Consider the following 10,378-nt stretch of genomic DNA (forward strand, 5'->3'; position numbering starts at 1 on the left):
CATGCAAATATGCATGATGAAAGAGCTTTCCACTTCAACAGTTTTCAAGAAGAATGGCGCATTGTTTCACTGAGGTGTAAGGGAACCAACACTCCTGGCATTGTCTACACAGGAGTACAATGACACCTAGTATAATAAAGTCTGGTAAATTACTCCCTAGCCCTTGTTGAAGTCTATATGAATCCTCCAGTTGTTCATTTTTCAATCATATAAAGACCATTATGCAGTTGGGAACCACACAGATAGCAGAACTGGTGATGAGAAAACAAAACTAATCAGAAAATAAATCAAAGGCAAACAGTAAAGAGCACAACATATCCTGTGTAATCATTAATTTGTGTGATTATGGATTCAACCGTTCATTCAACGGGACAGAATAAATCTTGAAGTGTCATTAATACATTGATATTGGAAGTCACCAGTTGTGTAACAAGTCTCCAAAATGTTAAATGGCATGTTCATGAAAAGTATAACAAACAAACAAAAAAAAAGGAGCAACACAACCAACTGCACTTGCGTCGTTCTGCCTTCTTTTAATAGTTTAGCCAATAAAACTGTTTATACCTGTTTCTACAGTGCAGTTTCTCTAATGGACCAATTCTGACATACAAGCAAAAAATGTTAATGATGTCACAATCCATCATGAGTTTCCATCCTGTGACGCTGTTGGTCAGACGGCCGGATTGAATGTCAAAACCACTTCCTTCAAATCTCTTTCACCAGTGATCTATATATTTTTTTTAAGTGTTTGCTATTTGAATTTTAGACCGTCAGTATGATGGACATAGTTTTGCAAGTCATGGCTCACGTGCTTCCTTCTACTGGAGCTTTCGACAGCAGTTAGCAGTTTTTGACTTTGCTCGGCAGTGATTTGCTGCTGAGTTGAATAAACGCCACAATATGACAAAAAAAAATAAACATGATCATAATAGAATAAAATACATAATCTTAAGGCTTAGACTTGAAACAAAAACGACCTTTGCTAGTTTAAGGGGACTCCAAATGACCCTCAAACTCGTGACTTATCCTAATTATGATTTAATTATGAGAGTGACTTTCTTTGACAGACTTATTGTTAATGCACGTACAAAACTTGCCTTGAAAAACATAATCATTTAAACAGATTATTCAGATAAGACATAATCGTGAAGTCTTTTTTTTTTGTCTGAGACAGTGTGCACGTGTACTATAGGTGCTCATCCTTATCAAACACAGCCAAGCTTTAGATATACCTTAGTATCCTGTCCACAAAGGTCTCATACAGTGTGTGAGGTAGCAAACCCCACCCATGGCAGATGTCCAGGTTTCCTGTGCTTGACTTAATTCCAAACCTGTAAAAGCAACCAACAAACCTCACACCTTCACAACACATCAATAAACACAAACTTATTCAGAAGCTTGCCAGAGTCTTGTGAAATTCACACAGACTTATTTGAACTTTATTGTCTCTCTGAACACAAAAGCTCCATTCCCTTTATGACAGGAACAGAAATTAAATTAGTGATTAGGGTTTGGTGTAACTACTTTGTCTCTCACTGCACACTGCATCCTTCACTGTTGTGTAAAAGCATTACAACTGAGCATACAGATGTTCAACACACACTGACGTCCCTGAGCTTGGTTGCTCAGAACTTACTTAGCAGACAGTTTATCTCAAACTTTTTTTTTAAAAATGACTCGTTTGACTGGCAGATTCCGTTGGATGTGTTTTGGCTAAGCAGTATTTTTTTTAAATAAGGTCACATTTATGAAATCTGGATGTTCATATGGCGGCAATAACACCCACGCTCAGCACACCCCACCTAGGAACATCAAGCACACAAAAAACAGCAACTACACCGCGATAAGAGTCCAGGATGGGCTGCATCGTATCTATCTCTGAAGTTAAACATGAAGTTTTCAACTTCTTATGAGCTTTTTTAATGGAAGTGACAAGAAATGAGTTTCCTTATTTCCTTTTCTCCTTTTGAAAAGGCTGTCTGGGCTGCAGATGGCCTTTAATGACACCACAATGAGCATATGTGTTTTACAAAGGTATAAAAGTCATCTTAGCTCAAGTTATGAAGAAGAGACACCACTCTCATTTACAGTGAGATACGTGTGTCGTCCATAAAGATTTTATGGAAGGTTATTCACCTCTGATGAGTCATTTTGGAGCACACAGCATGCACTTAAAAGGTGTGGTAAGTCCATCTGCAGGAATGACTGCGTGTGCAAATAAATCGCATCTTTTCCTGGAGTTTAGGAATTTGAATGCTGAGCTTTCATAAGTGTTTGACGATCACATCAGCATGTGTTTAAATGGTAAATTAACTATTTACTAATACTATGAACTATTTATAACCTTAGATAGAGAAGTGATGTTTGTGGGGATTATTTTTTTTTCTTCCTTTCTTTTTTTTCTTTTTTTTCTTTTTTTTTTCTTTCTTTTCAGTTTTTCTGTTGGTTAACTCACCTTCACCTTGTTCTTGTCCCCCGGACGAGTAGAGAGGGAGGAGGGTGGAAGAGGAAGGGGAATTAAACAGTGAAAAGCTTGTGCAGTTTGTTGTATGTTTGTATTTGTCACTGTGGAAAACTTCAATAAAACATTTCTGGGGAAAAAAAAAACAAAACTATTTATATTGCAATTTTCTAGTCTAGTTGAGCATTCAAAAGCACTTTTACATTCCAAGCCCCATTCTCCTATTCACACACACACACACAGCACTTCTTAGTCTGTAGTGTTTCTTTTCTATCAGGTCTGTCAATGAGATCGAGGGGATATTAAAATCTGTCATATACATAACAGTAGTAATGCATGTCTCACTAGCACACTGTTAAATACAAAAGCTAGGATTAAGGCCTGCAAATTGTTCTATTTTTGTATAAAATGAGAAAAATTACAACAAATTTTTAATTTGATTTTATATTCAACAGTTCTGAAGAAAATTCATCATTCATCATCGGTTGTGAAAAACCTCTTTGGTTGGAAATCTGACCTTTTAGATGTATTTGTGGTTTTCTATCACGTTCACCAGTTCCTACTGAAAATGTACAAATTTCTGTAAACTGGAGTTTTCCACATACAAATAAGTGCACACTGAGGATGTTCCTTATTCTCAAGTCTGAAAGAACATGTTATTGAAGCATAACTCAGAACTTCTGATGGCCATAAACAAAACTGTAACAGCGGTGACAGTGAAGAAAAACGATTTTAAAGCCTGAAGCCTGTACCATCTGAAAGTCACTAAAAGCTCTGCAAAGCTGATAAGGACTGCAGATTCAGAGGACTATAATCTGTTGGCTCTTATGTGTTAATCTTTGTTAATGTGGAGCTACTATTAACAAGCTCATGACATGCCGACTTGTTTAATCTACAAGAATAAACCATTATTTGAATCAATCCGAACTAAACAAGCATGCAGTGTTGGCTGTTTTGTTATGGCCAATAGCAGCAGACTAACTGTCAAAAAACACAGTTAGCGATGCTCTATCGACCAACAATGGCCCCTACTTTGATATATAAATTAAAAAAAACATTCATTTGGATTGATATCCTCTATGTCTGATCACCTGGCTGTGTTGGCTACCTGCCTTGCAATTGAACTGAAGTTCATTTTTACTGCTACTGGGAGGTAATGAAACAAAGTACAACGGCATGGTGACTCAGCATAACGCCGGCCAAGATTACCACTGTCAGAGATCACTTCTGCTCTTTCCTCCTTTGCCTCAACCCCTCTCCTTCTCTCGTCTGCTCCATCCTCCTGCCGTGCAACGTGAATTTGCTGCCATCTACTGTTTCAACCCAGAGACACGGACTGCTGGGACAAATACAGTGCTGACTGTTCTGCGGTTTGATAAGTGAAATTCACATGGCTGGTGATGGAGTGCAAATGTCTTTTGCCCCCTCTTATTTCTTTAAATTTTGTCTTAAAAGAGCCAAAGTTTTTTCTTTTTTCTTTAAAGAATTTTTCAAAGTGGTGTTGAGCAATCGTTCTCCAGCCTTTTTGAAGGTATTTCATTTCTTCCGTGGACATTGGCTGCTTTTTCCTCATTTTCAGTCCGGTCCTTGTACCTGATTTATCAATCATTCAAGCATATAAAAGACACCTAATCTAAGGGATGAACCAGTATTGTGTCCACATGTGCTATTTTTAAATTGACCCAAGACACATCATTTGTTCCCATTTCTTTTGTTACAGCTATAAGAATGGTAAAAACAATAACAAAGTTTGACACACGGGAAATATGATTTCCAAAGAGCTAATAACTAAAGCTTGGCATATCTCAACACAGTGTAAAATTGGGCAAAATCCTGACACAGGACCAGAAGGATGCATCTGGACCTTGAGTTGATCCATCTACTGTCCTCTCAAGCCGCATCAGAAACAAAACAGGGAGAAAGGGCTGAGATATGAGAAATGACACAAGAACTGAACTGAAAATCTGTGGTAATAGGTTTTATGGAGGGATAAATCCTCCCCAGAGCCTGAACCTCATCATTGTTGAAGCAGTGTGGGATCATCTTGACAGAGAACGGAACACAAGGCAGCCAACATCCAAAGAAGACCTTTGGAATGTCTTTCAAGTAGCCTGGAGAACTATTTCTGAAGACTACTTAAAGAATCACAAGAAAGCTTGTCTAAGAGGGTTCAGGCTGAGTTGAAGAATGAAGATCGGCAGGCCAAATGTTGACTTTCAAGCTCGTTACAAGTGTAGGAACTCTGTTTTTTCTTAATATACCCCATTTTTCTCTTAATGTTTGCACATGTTTCAATAAATCATCGCAGCTAATCATTTCCTGTTTTGCTTGAGATATCACTTCCCCACACAGACTTGTTTGAACTTTATTGTCTCTCTGAACACAAAAGCTCCATTCCCTTTATGACAGGAACAGAAATTTAAATTAGTGATTAGGGTTTGGTGTAACTACTTTGTCTCTCACTGCACACTGCATCCTTTACTGTTGTGTAAAAGCATTACAATTGAGCATACAGATGTTCAACACACACTGACGTCCCTGAGCGTGGTTGCTCAGAACTTACTTAGCAGACAGTTTATCTCAAACTTTTTAAAAAAATGACTGGTTTGACTGGCAGATTCCATTGGATGTGCTTTGGCAAAGCAGTATTTTCTTAAATAAGGTCACATTTATTAAAATGGATGGTTGTTCATATGGCGGCATTAATACCCACGCTCAGCACACCCCACCTAGCAACACCAAGCACACAAAAAACAGCAACTACACCGCGATAAGAGTCCAGGATGGGCTGCATCGTATCTATCTCTGAAGTTAAACATGAAGTTTTCAACTTCTTATGAGCTTTTTAAGTGGAAGTGACAAGAAATGAGTTTCCTTATTTCCTTTTCTCCTTTTGAAACGGCTGTCTGAGCTGCAGATGCCCTTCAATGACACCACAATGAGCATATGTGTTTTACACAGTCATCTTAGCTCAAGTTATGAAGCAGAGACACCACTCTCATTTACAGTGAGATACGTGTGTTGTCCATAAAGATTTTACGGAAGGTTATTCACCTCTGATGAGCCATTTTGGAGCACACAGCATGCACTTAAAGGTGTGGTAAGTCAAATAAATTGCATCTTTTCCTGGAGTTTATGAATTTGAATGCTGTGCATTCATAAGGTTCCAAATGATTCAAAATATCAAATCTATCCACTAAGATAACTTCATTTTTGTCACTTAAGTTTTGTACATTACTGCATTTCCGATGGAGACTGGAGAAGGCACAGGCGCTATTTTGCCAGTGGAGATTTGACATACCCTGCATTGTTCTGATAAAAACTACACCAAAAGGGTTTGAGTCTAATCTTTGGTTATCACAAATGCATTCACCACTGCAGCGATAGAAGAAGTGTTGGATATCAGTTCAATTTAAAGAGAGGCGTAGAAAACAATTGGGCGACGTCAACAACATTGAATCTGAGATGCTGGAATACTTTCGTCACACATACAAAACAACGGGTTAAAGGGTCTATTCAATCACTAATTGATTATGGACTATTCAGTGTTCTCTCACAGTCCGATTATGAAACAAACCACGTGTCGGTGTGACATATGCTGGCCTGTCTCTACCTCTCTTGAGTGTACTTACATTGCCATGCACTGTTAAATCCATTGAGACTGATTTACTTTTCATGGCAATTCTGTGTGCATGAAAATATCAAAACATAGTCTCCACGTGTCTAATGTAAAGGAAGATTTATGGACATTACAACACAGTTAGCAAAAAGCGAAGATCCCCGCTCAAAGCAGCTCCGTTTCATTGTGAAACTATTCTCATGTGAATCATTAAGCTCATTTATCTTCTGTAAGTAAAGGTGGATTTGCTCGACACTGTGCATGATCAAGATGGGGAAAAGCTGCCAGACCTGATGAAGATTTACCGCCTTTAGAATAAGCACTCAATCTTTAGAAGTGGAGAACATCAGAGACAAGATCATAATCCCCCTTTTTCTCAGTTTAATAATGGTTTATGCTTTGATGCCCATCACCAGCAACACATTGGGTCCAGATGGGAGGAGGCAGAAAAAGAAGGAAAGAGAGGGCAAAAAAACGCAGGCCCGGAGACAAAGCGAGAGCACGGTTGATGTACATCTGTCATGCATTATTGCAGCGAATGCCAGTGCTGCTATCCTGGCTTTAGAAACTATGTGGGGAGGGGGCCGATGGGCCCTTCTCAAGCCCCACTCTGATTCGTCCCTCTCTCTGCTGCTTCGTTTTAGCGACTGTAAGCACACACAACCCAACAGACTCTCACACACTCACAGATAACTGTTTCTCAAACATCAGTGCTTTCATTTCTGTTTTCCTCACACAATCTCTCTCTCACACACACAATTCACTATCCCCCTATGAATTCCTCAGGAAGGAGTTGGCCCTCTTCATTCCTCTGGACATAACTTTTCCTTAACAAGGTACTGATGGTCTTGACCTCCTCTTCAAACAAACCCTTCCCTCCAATCAGCGAGGATTGTAGAGCTGGGGCTCAGCCGAGGCCTGTGGGTATTACAGAGGAAACGTCCTGATTCTCCTTGATTACTCTCTCATTCTCCCTCGTTCTGTCCGTCTGTCTGTCTCTCTTTGTTCCCCCTCTTTCTGCCCCTGCGCTCCCTGCTCTAACGTCTCCATGTCAGCGGCTGCTGGCTCTGCTCTCGTTTCTAACCTAACCTGAAACTATTCCGTCCAATCGCCATCTGTCCACTCGTGCTATTTGTTTGTTTTCTGCATCCAGGTCTTGGATCATTTGCTGGCTTGTTACGCAGAGTTTTCATCTGCTTGTTCATTCATCTATCGGCTATGGGCTTTAACTTTTTATAATACGCGTAATGATATTTTTGCTTTTACCTCAGACTGGAGTCATTTTACATTCATTATCATTTCAACTGATTAGATTGTTTTTTTTTTTCTGAATTTTAAAGTATTTTAAAGTATTAACAGAACCAAAGAAAAACTTTTAAATGTCTCCATCTTCACACGCAGCACTGGAACATTACATGCACAAATGTAAGAATTTTTACACATGGCGTACACCTGAATTAGCTGCTCAGCAAATAGTTTGAAAAGGAATTATGTAACAACTACATAATCCAGGGAAAGTATGAGAAAAGCAACAGCTCATGGAAGTTGTCGAATGTAGTCCTGTGGAGCGTTTTCTTTTCCCCACTATTTGGACCCCGTCTGTGAACCTCACAGGAAAATACTTCACCATCATTCAGACATTGTTTTGTCAAGTGATGATGACACCCAATGGGACATTCTCCATTCGTTTGACATGCTTATTCTCTACAGCTTCTAAAAGAGGAAGAAGAAGAAGAAGAAGAAGAAGAAGAAGAAGAAGAAGAAGAAGAAGAAGAAGAAGAAGAAGAAGAAGAAGAAGAAAAGAAGTTGTTATTACTCATGTTATCACATGTAATCAGGTGTCATGTCATTAGAAAAGTTCCAATTTTCTAAACGCTTATTGGGAGCAACATGCGTCGTATTTTAATTGCACAGCCCCATCACAGTGTGTGGATCCTTCTTACATTGTAAGTTATGACTTCCACCTAGCTGTGACATGCAACCAATCTATCAAAGGTAAATACACTTTGACAAATAAAAGATTAGGCTACTAGAAGACCCGAGACACCTCGGCTTTGATTTATTGTTCTCTTTGTAAGGTAATGTAACTTTTCATTTTGAACTGAAGCCACTATTTTTTTTTTTCTTTCTAAAATTGTAGCTTCCGAAAACACTGAATATATCTAAATGATTTGATTAAAAACAATGAGGTTTGTTTTTGTGCCTTCGCCTGACAACTGAGCCGAGCTGTCGAGCCCGATGGCCTCTATGGAAAACCAGTATTACCATATTTTGTCACAGGATTCATGTTAAAACATTGCTTTTTTTACGCCACAGGATGTGTGGAATGCATGCAGTTTTTATGGGGCGCTACACTGGCGCAATAAAGGGCACGTTTTTGCAAAATGTAAACCTTTTATAAAGGGTGTTTTATTTAGGCGTTTACTCTGTTACCAAAAACAAGAAGGGAACACAGACCAAAGTCAACTGCAAAATAAACGCACATTTTAATGTTTAATCCATTCAGAGCGCTGTAAAAAAAAAAAAAAGAGCATTTAATTTATTTTGTGGCACAAAAGGCTGTGTTTTAATGTGAATCCTGTGGAAAGAGAATTTAGATATCAATTCCTCTGTAAGTGTGTGTGTGTGTGTGTGTTCAAGTTTTTGCAAGCATGAGGATAAGTTTGGTCTATTTAAGTTTTTGCAAACAAATCGGAGATAGACCCATAAGAGCTTTTGGCTGTTTGTGTAAATGCGAGGTGGACAATGGCAACGCAAATCATGCTATCTGAGACAGTGACACAGCCTTTTCCCTCACAGGGGCCAAGATGGTGATGAATGCTCATCATAAATCTGCTATTCTTACTATGACACTGTCAAGGGGCGAAAGAATGAATGAAGTGACCGGAAAGTGACAACAGAGCCATGACGGTTTTCATGAAATTCTTTTCACATTTCCTGAACTGTACCCGCAGGGCATGAGCGGGAACTGCCGGTTAAACAAGAGTCCTCTTTACAATGAAGGACATTGTAGGCCGGGTCCCAAAGGTCATCACGGCTGTTAGGCTGACACTTTGCCTGGACTCCTGCTGACTCACTGCTGCCTCAACCGGAGAAGGACAACCAGGAGGGATTTCTGTACGTCTACGCCCATACATTAGTCAAATATTAGTCACAGTGCCCATTTAGATGACAAACATGAAGAGAGTTTCTGTTCTCCAGACACACTCTGGGGCCCAAATGTGGATTTCTCAATCCCACATTGACCTGACGTGATTGTGTTTCCTCTCCCTGCTGTGTCTCCACGCTCCCTGCTCGTCTGTTAGAGCCACCGTCAGCGGACTCCTACCGAGGCCCTGACCGGTTTCCACTGAGCTGACAACTAACCTTTTCTTCAATGGAAAATGAGCTTCCGCTGCGGAAATAATGGTTGCCCTCACTGTCGTTAGGTTCTCAAGAATTTTATCTGAGAGAAACATGGTGGTTTTACATGTGATCATATTACTTAAACAAAATATGATGATTTTTTTAAACACTTTCAAATCAATCAGAACTTGAAGTCTGTCCTTTAAGAAGGAAATTTATAAAGCAACCATCTTAAATGACTGTAATCTCTTTTGATGCTTGGAATCTGGACAGCTGAAAAGTTCTTAGGTTGTTCTGTTAATGCTTATAAAATAAATGCATTTAATGAATGATGCATTTTGTTGGGTTCACTGTCAGCACTTTGTTGAGTATACAAATGGCTCTAATCTTTGGCTGTAATCAAAACAGGAAACGCCACATATTTGAAAAACAGGGAAAGAAAAATACAATGACATCAGCAAAAGTAAACGTTATGTCACACGTTGTGTTTCCTCGTTGGCGCTCTTTCATTTTTTCTTTAGGAATTTAAAATCAGTCAGGTAGATGTTCCTATTCTCCACTGTGACATGTCGAAAAGGCATTTTATTCTTTTATTCTAAGTTCAGTTATTGTACAATCTATCCACGATGAACACTGTGTGAGCACGAGGCTGTCGGTCCTTGTGTTTACATGTCCAACAAAGGTCAACTAGACTGAAAGATCATAACATATAGATAAAAAGAACATAAATCAGCTGTAACCTTGAGGCAGTTTGTGGGTGTTTTAAGTGCTACACATTTTGGACTCATGCTTAGTCAGTCTCTTAAGCAACAGTAATCAGAATTTTCAAACAACATCTCGACACCTCTGTTTATGCTGAAGCACCTACGCAAAGATAGAGTAACAGATTCTCCGTGTTCCTCTCACAGAATAAATCACACTGCTATGACACGTCAATATCGAGTTTAATTCCT

The sequence above is a fragment of the Odontesthes bonariensis genome, chromosome 17 (genome assembly GCF_027942865.1).
Source record: "Odontesthes bonariensis isolate fOdoBon6 chromosome 17, fOdoBon6.hap1, whole genome shotgun sequence".
Classification (NCBI taxonomy): domain Eukaryota; kingdom Metazoa; phylum Chordata; class Actinopteri; order Atheriniformes; family Atherinopsidae; genus Odontesthes; species Odontesthes bonariensis.